This window comes from Solanum stenotomum, chromosome 2 (genome assembly GCF_019186545.1).
Source record: "Solanum stenotomum isolate F172 chromosome 2, ASM1918654v1, whole genome shotgun sequence".
In the NCBI taxonomy this organism is placed as follows: Eukaryota; Viridiplantae; Streptophyta; class Magnoliopsida; order Solanales; family Solanaceae; genus Solanum; species Solanum stenotomum.
Window position 1 is genome coordinate 40,764,548 of NC_064283.1, and position 8,629 is coordinate 40,773,176.

The following is an 8,629-nucleotide window of genomic DNA, read 5'->3' on the forward strand; positions in this document are numbered from 1 at the left end:
AAAGATCCTAACAGTCAAATCTCATATCAAGGTAATCATTTCACACAGATTAGCTGTTGCACAACTCAACACATAAACACTTCATATTTTTATCAAAACACAAAAACAAAACAATAACAGTTTTCACAATAAACACAGAGTCAACCTCCATTCATCCTAACAGTTAGAATGCCTGGTTGCTCACCACCCCCTAAAAAAAGAAGACTTTGCCCTCAAAGTCAAAGAAGAAAAACAAAACAGGGCTATGAGGAGGGGTCATACCTACGATGCTCTAGGCGCCGGTTGTCGGATCAGCGTTGGCACCCTTATCAACGGGTGCACTCTCAAAAATTAGCGCAGGATCAGGCTGGCAACCACTCACCGGGTCAGGTACTCCATTATCAGAAGCTCCAACTAACACCGCATCTCGTTGTTGTTGCTCAAGTGTCTTTTTCTCTAGCTTCCTTCCTAAATTGTCAAGTGTTTGAGTGGAGGGTGCCTGACTGAGAAATTGCAACAAGGACTCTGGCATGATCGGAGTGGGCACCTGTACTGGCTTTTCTGCCAGTTTAGCAACTTGAGCTCGCATCTCAGCTAATTGTGTCTGGAAATCTTCAGTGTTTACTGAACCCGCAGCCTGCAATCGATCCTGGTTAAGGATCTCCAAACCATCCATCCTATCTTTTAAAACAGTCAGCTCCTTCCGCATCTCATCTTTTATATTCTTCTCCATAATTAACATATCCCTCTATATTAGCTGGGGCGTTCAGTGTACAATCTGGTCGACTAGGGTCCTGGTCTGGCACTGATCTGCAGCCAATTTCTCAAGGAAAAGTATATGAATAGTGACAAAGGTACCTGGAGCTTGTGAGGCTGAAGTTGGTGGTGGTGGTGCCTCTGTAGATGGCTGTGATGACTCCCCCTGGTTTGGCCCTCTATCCGCATGTGGAATATCAATTGGTGTGTGAGGAACAATAACCAAAGAACCAACAGCTCCAGATTTTTTACCAAAGAGATAGTTAGCGACATCTTTGATTTTAGAGGCTTGGGTGAGTCTGAATGCCTCACCCTATCTGCCAACTAGCCTGTTTGGGGGAATGTTTGCTTGCCGACATAATTTCCCTATCAAATAGGGAAATGAAAGTCCGACTCTCTCATTTAATGCCTTGTCTCTCATCTCGATCTCTGTAATCCGCCCCATATTTACCGGGTAACTAGCCATGAGGCATGCTACCAAAGAAGCCAGTGAAGAAGACAATGTATTATCATTACCTGTAGGTCTCAATGAGTGGACCCAGGTACTGGCAATTTCCTTCTACCACCATTTAGTTGTCTCAGTGTTTGCAACAAAGTTCATCAATGTGGCTGCATAAGACGAATAAAACTCTCTGGTCAGGTGGCTAGAATATTCTCCAGATGCATTGTTCATCTAGTCAAACTGATGAAACTGAAAAATCCAATAAATGTCGGGGATTGATTTAATATCTGCCACCACCACTCTGGTCTCAGGCATGATTGGTCTCTTCTTGAAACAACCAGACTTGGTCACAATTGCTTTATTAAAGAACTCTTCAGACCTATTCACAGTCCACATAAAAGGGAAATAATCAATCAGCTGCTGTTTCTTTGCGGGATCGACTTCATTGATGTTAACATATAGGACCATGGTGTTATTGTTGGTGTTGTCTTCATATTCTCCTACAACACTTGCTTCTTCCTGTGCTCCAATTTCAACTTCTATGTTTACTGCAGATGGAGGTGTGGTTGTATCTTCCTGAGAGCCACCTGTAGACTCTGAACTTCCTCCTGAACCATCAACAGACTGGCTACCCGAACCAACATCAGATTGACTTCCCAATTCCTCCTCGCTATCAGAACTACTACTTCCCTCTTTAGACTGGGAAGGAGTGTCCTGGAGAATTGCCCTCTTGTCTGGGCTCTAGTAGCTCGAGGCGAGTGATCCTCAATGGTGGTATTAATTTGCACCTCGAAACTACTAGACTCGGAATCGTTATGACCTTCCGATTGAGAAGAAGTGGGGGAGGAATGTTTGGTTGCGTTCTTTCTTTGGGGAGCCATAGTACCTGAGAAATACAACAACCCATTAGAATGTAAAACAGTGAAATGACACACTATCGGGTACTCAGACTTCCGTTGTGTAATTACAACGTGACGCCTTGCCTTAAGAAATCCCTCACCCAATCTATCATTGGGAAAGGCCACATAATTAAAATACGAAACAAAAATCAAAGTATAGAAAGTAAAAAGATTTGTTTTGTACGGGAGCCAAAATGGGCTGTGGTGGGTACCACAGTTAGTGAAGACCCTCGTGAACACCAGTTGGTTACTTGACTATGTGAGATGGTGTACAGGAATGGATCACAGATGGTTTCACGGTCCGTGGAGTGAACCACAGTTCGTGCTCCTACCCAGTGTACTTCTTTTTTGCCAAGTCTGGTCCACGAGGGGTTTCACGATCCGTAGATAATCCCATGGTCTGTGAAACCCATAGTGGAGTTACACTTGGCCCATTTTCAGTGTTCCTCTCATTCCAACAACACCCGATGCCCAACTTCACCCCTTCACAAGGTTACAATATCTATTAGCACATGAGACCAACCATTCTACCACATTCATCACTCGCCATGTAAATCAAACACAATTTCGACCTAATTAGGAACATACCCACATGCACATGAATGTGATCTCAATCTTTCAACATTTATGTTTACACAATTCATTAAGGCATACATGTTTGGAACCCCTTTGAATTCAACTTCACACTAAAGTCAACTTTTAAAACTAATTTCTCCCAAATTCATCATACCCATACACAAGAACAATCAAATTTACCCAATTAAACCTCCCCATAACAATTCAATAGCACAACGACAATATATTACAAAATATTGTTAAAATTCGATCAACTCATAATAATTCTAACTTGTTTATAGATAAGATCAAACTTATAACAAGTGAATAGAGAACTTACTTTGAGTATGATCACAATTTTCACCCAAAAAGTAGAAATATGATTGTCCCTTCGATTTCATGATACTAGCACACTAGGTTTGGAATCGAGGATGAATATAGGAAGTTTTAGAGATTAGAAACTGTATTATGCCTTTAATAACCATTATGTAGGAGAAAATATGGGGAAAACCTGACCATGGGGCATATGAATACATATACGTTTAATTTCAACTTTGTTTCACGCGCGGAACGAGTTGGATTACTGGTAATGTTGCGTTGTGGATGACAGATCATGAAATTGCCCGTGAAAGGCACCACGGTCCGTGAAGTCTTCTGTGAACTTAACTTCGAAAAGCAAAACTCACCTGAGGTTCATGAGACGCTAGACGGTCAGTACAAGGACTGACGGATCGTGAACTCTTTCGTGAACCATATGATGGCAAATTCCATTAGCTTCCTTAGGTTGGTGCTGAGATTGACGGGCCGTGAAGTTGCCCGTGAAGGACACCACGGTCCGTGGGACTGCTCGTGAAGAGCTATCTGCACCGAGTTCCTGCAATTCTTAGTCCCAGTCTTTCCTGCACACATCAACACATTGACTCTATATAAACAAAGAAAAATGAGAAAAGTAAACTACCAATTACAAATACAATCTTGGGTTGCCTCCCAAGCAGTGCACAATTTAACATCGCGGTGCGACGCAAGTTACTTGATTACTTAGACTTCATCAAGTTTACATTCTTCAACTATCTTCACTTCTTCTGAAACACCCAAGTATGCCTTAGTTCACTGACTGATGAGTCCACAATTTGGACTCATTTAGGGCTATATTTTGATAGAATTAGTGTCCTCAAATGCATATTTTGTCTCAATATCTAATGAAAATCCTTAAGTTTCAGGTATTTGGAGTTTGAGGCAAAGCATGGACACTACTTGGTAAAAAGGAACAAGGCGGCTGAAAAGAACGAAGAAATGAAGGTCTGAAGATCGTCGAGCCCAGTTGGTGAGTCACCGATCGTCCTGGAGATCGCCTTTTGTTCTAGTGTGCTGAGCCCTGAAGGAAAAGGTCAAGTTGGCAATGCAATGGAGTAGTCGACGTGTCACCAAACAATTTTACAAAGCAGTACCACATCTCCCAACGACTCAAAATGCGAAGAGGCTAAAGGCTAAAGCAGGAAGGCGATGAAATCGAGCAAATGGCAGATCGCCGAATGTATTGGTGATCCCGACTAACTTCGCCGAAGGGTCCTTTGAAACACATTTTCAAACACTATAAATGCTTGTTTAAATTTCTAGCTTAGCATCATATCACTATTATTATTAGAACTTTATACAGTGTTTGAGAGAGTCTAAGTTTTAGACGGTTTTGGAGACTTTGTTCTAAAACCTTGAAGATTCAAAGGGTTTCAACTCCAAGAAATTGAACTTGGGTCTCAAAGATTCTTCACTCTTGATGTGTTTTAAGACTTAATCCTTCATACCCAATTGATGAAAACTGATATTGGTATATATTTTTATCTCTTTTACATGTCTAGCTAAATCCCCAATTCTTGGGGTAAGGTTTTGTGAATATGGGTTAGATTATCTGTTGGGTCTTGCTTGTTGATGGTTTATTTGTTGTTTAAATGTGATTTCGTTTAGTAGTTGTAGATGAACTTAATGAAGTTGTAGTTGCAAATACGATTTCATCTTAGTGTTTGTGGCATGCTCGAGAGAGAGGACGTAAAACTAAGACTACTAAATTGATAGCCGATGGTATTGGGTCGACATGGGTTCAACTCAAGAGAGTGAATCCTAGGCCTTCTCCCACACATTCAGCTTGAGAGAGTGAATGGACTAAGACGGAGGCTGTGCTTAAAGCGACAACTCAATATTCAAGAGAAACCGAGTCGATTCGGGGTAAGTTGCTCGAGAGAGAATTTACCTCCACTATAGTCTGGCCTAGTCACAAACACTCAACAATTTACTATCAAAAGCATGTACTCGACAGTTTAGTTTATCCCGTATTCCTATCACATCCTAAGAATCCCGTCTCTCTATCTAGTTTTCATATATTTTCGCTGTTTGTAGTTGTTAATTAATACAAAACCCCCCATTTATAATTGACGCTTGCGTTACCCCCTTTGGATTTAGTATGTTAATATTCGATAATGTCTAAAGTTATGACTAATTAGAACTAAATTTTATTTTTCTATTAATTCTCAAAACCACTCCCTTGGGACTCTACCTCAACCCTTGGTTGGATTACTTTACTATTGTACGATCGTAGACACTCGAATTGGAAGTTGTGTCTTGATTACACAAACATCAAAATGGTACCGTTGCCGAGGAGTGGTGTTGGTTGAGAATTTTTAGTTAAGTTGAATTTTGTTCTTGTTAATTATAGTTGAACTTACCGAATTTTTAGTTTTGGTTTTGAATGGAAAAATTGAGCATATCTGCTAGCAACGGTAACCCAATAAACCAACCTCCTCTGAAAATGATGATGCTAAGGGATAACATCCTAGGTTTCAGTAAATTGGAGGGTGAGTCAGTTGATGAGTTGTGGCAAAGGTTTAAGGCTCTCTTGCAGTAGAGTCCGACTCATGGAATTCCAGATAAGATGCTTCTGGAATCTCTATCCAGAGCCGGAAGAGGGGTTGCCTTATGAAAGTGAGGCAAACCCTACTAATGGAACTTAAGTGGGGAATTGCGTCGTGCCACGACGTTAACTAAGGTGCTACTTGGGAGGCAACCCAAGACCCCTTATCGCTTTAGTTTTTCTTTAAGAAATAATGGTGTGTTGGTTGTGTAGGTCGAAATGGGAAAGTTGTTGAAAAGTGCAGATTGGTGAAGAAAAGGTCCAGTTGGTGCATCGCCGAAGAGGTCGGTGACCCTGACCCAGACTGCCGTTGGACTCAAGACAATTTTACATTGGAGTATGTGAAAGTCGGTGAGCACAGGAAATTATTGGCAAATCACCGACCAGGTTGGTGATCCCGATCTAATCCGTCGTTTGGATCCCCACATCAACTGAGGATCCAGTAAAACTCAGCGAGGTAAGTGACCACTTGGCGTGTCGCCGAGTCGGTCGGTGAGCACGACTAATGTCACCGAATGGGGGAGAACTGGATGGTTTCTTAAAAGACCAAAGGTTTAAACTTTCAAACTCTTCACTTTTCCTCACTTTCAATCGTCACAAACTCACACCCGCACCTTAGTTTCTATATTTTTGCAATTTCAAAGTATTTTAGTCGTTGATTTTTGTTCGGAGTGGATTACATCGCCGCTTGGCATTTCAAAAATATTTTAATCGACATCTAAGGTTGGTTTTTCGAACCCCAAATTTATTTTAAGCAATTTTGTACTCATTTGCAATGATCTTATCTTAGTAATGTGTGTTGGGCCTCTATGATCTTAATTGTTTTTGCTTATGCCTGTGAAAATCTTGCCCGTAGTAGTTATATTGTTAAAATCCCATATTTTTCTGCCTTAAAATCGGTTAAATCTTGTGGGGTTGTGCTTGAATGTTGTTGAGTCTAGCAGGGAGAAGTTTGAGTATCCCGAAGATATGGTAAAGACCAATATTGTCATGCCACCCTTGGCACCTCCTAGTGGGTCTGGTACTGTTGTTTTTCTTTTGAGGCGACTTCGGGTACTGAGACCCAGGACTAGAGTGATGCACTGGGCACTGATGCCCAGACAGATGGAGCGAGTGTGTAGACAGAACCCCCTCTTTACCTCCCTCCCTGTCTTACTTTATTTCACTTTTGAAGATATTTATTTGCATTTGAGGACAAATGTTTTTCATTTGTGGTGGGGTGAGGCCCATCTTTTCGTGAATCGTGTTTTGTTTATGTATTTGCGTTGTAAGTTATAATTGAGTTAATATTGCTTTCGTGGAAGGTTTGAGCTTGTGGCTTCTTTTGCTTTAAATTGCAAATGATTTTGACCTTTTCGAAATTTTTTTTGCCACCTCTTGTTTATTTTGAATGTGGCTGATCTTTTACAAATTTGAGTATCGATTTTGATCAATACCGATGACTTAAATAGTGCTCATAATCGAACAAACATGAATGTGCGGCTACGATGAGGCCAAATGAAGGTGCATAGACAATAAGTGAACTCTTTGCATCTCATTGGCTAATTATTAAATCGAGTCTCTTGTGATGATCGTTGCACACTAGCGAAAGTGTGAGGTCTTGTTTGACTTTAGTGTCGATGCCTTGTGTGATGAGTTTACTGTGAACCATGGATGACAACACCTAGAATTTACCCCGTTGGTCCAGTCAACTAAGTAAGGCTATCTTTTGATATGATCTTAGGCAACTTTTAAGAGTGTGAGCCAATTTGACATATACCAATTTTATGGCCTACCTTGTGAGTGTGTGTGAACCTCTTTTAAACACCCCTTGAGCCTTACCTTTCTTTGGAAGAAACTTGATGAAAACAATGACCTTTCTTTATCCATCACCCATAATCCTCATGAAGTTGTGGTTTTTTTGAATAGCCAACTTTGGCCAAAAGCCTAAGTTGGCGGTGTGGTGAAAAGAGAAGGCAAATCAAGAAATACAAGAAAGTCCCTTCTACCCATGATTTTGTAAAAAATGAAACCCTTCCATAAAAAAAAAGAAGAAAAAGAAAAAGAATGAAAAAGTTGTGGAATAAAGTTATGAAAGTATAAAGAAAATTGGGGTTTGCAACTATCCCTGGGAAGTGAATAATAGGACTACTTGTGAGCATAAATAAGAATGATGAAAGAAGATGAAAGGGAGTGTTATTCAACCTTTGTTTAATGAGGATTATAGCCACTGAGCCTAAATGACCATATCTTTGCACTCAACTCCATTGCAAGCCTTGAAAGACCTTTGTGATCTTGAGTGAGCTGAAGCAAGTGTTGCTTGGAAAATACGGGAAAACCTATGCGTGAAATTATGCATTGTGTTCATCGTTGTGAGTGTGAGCATTGAATTTAATTCCGAAGCTTTAAACTGTGAACCATTGTGTGAATATAGAATCATTCTTTGTGTGAGGGCATTTGAACACTTTGGTTGAGCTTGAACTTGCATTTGAAGCAAGTATTGTGAGCATGAGATTCTTGGTGAGTCACAACTTGAATCTTTGAGTGCACAATTGATCTTTGCATGAGTAAAGTGAGTCTTGTTGTGTGCATTCATGATTGATTCTTATGTAGCACTGTTTGAGATACCCTTTTCGAACAATTGAACTTGAGTTGCTTGAGGGCAAGCAAAAGTTTAAGTTGGGGGTTTTGATGAGTCCACAATTTGGACTCATTTTGGGCTATATTTTGATAGAATTAGTGTCCTTAAATGCATATTTTGTCTCAATATCTGATGAAAATCCTTAAGTTTCAGGTATTTAGAGTTTGAGGCAAAGCATGGACATTACTTGGCAAGAAGGAACAAGGCGGATGAAAAGAACGAAGAAATGAATGCCTGAAGATCGCCGAGCCCAGGTGGCGAGTCACTGATTGGCCTGGAGATCGCCTTTTGTTCCAGTGCGCTGAGCCTTGAAGAAAAAGGTCAAGTTGGTGATGCAATGGAGTAGTCGGTGTGTCACCAAATAGTTCCGCGAAGCAGTACCATATCACCCAAAGACTCAAAATGCGAAGAGGCTAAAGGCTAAAGCAGGAAGGCAATGAAATCGACCAAACGACTGATCGTTGAATGTATCGGTG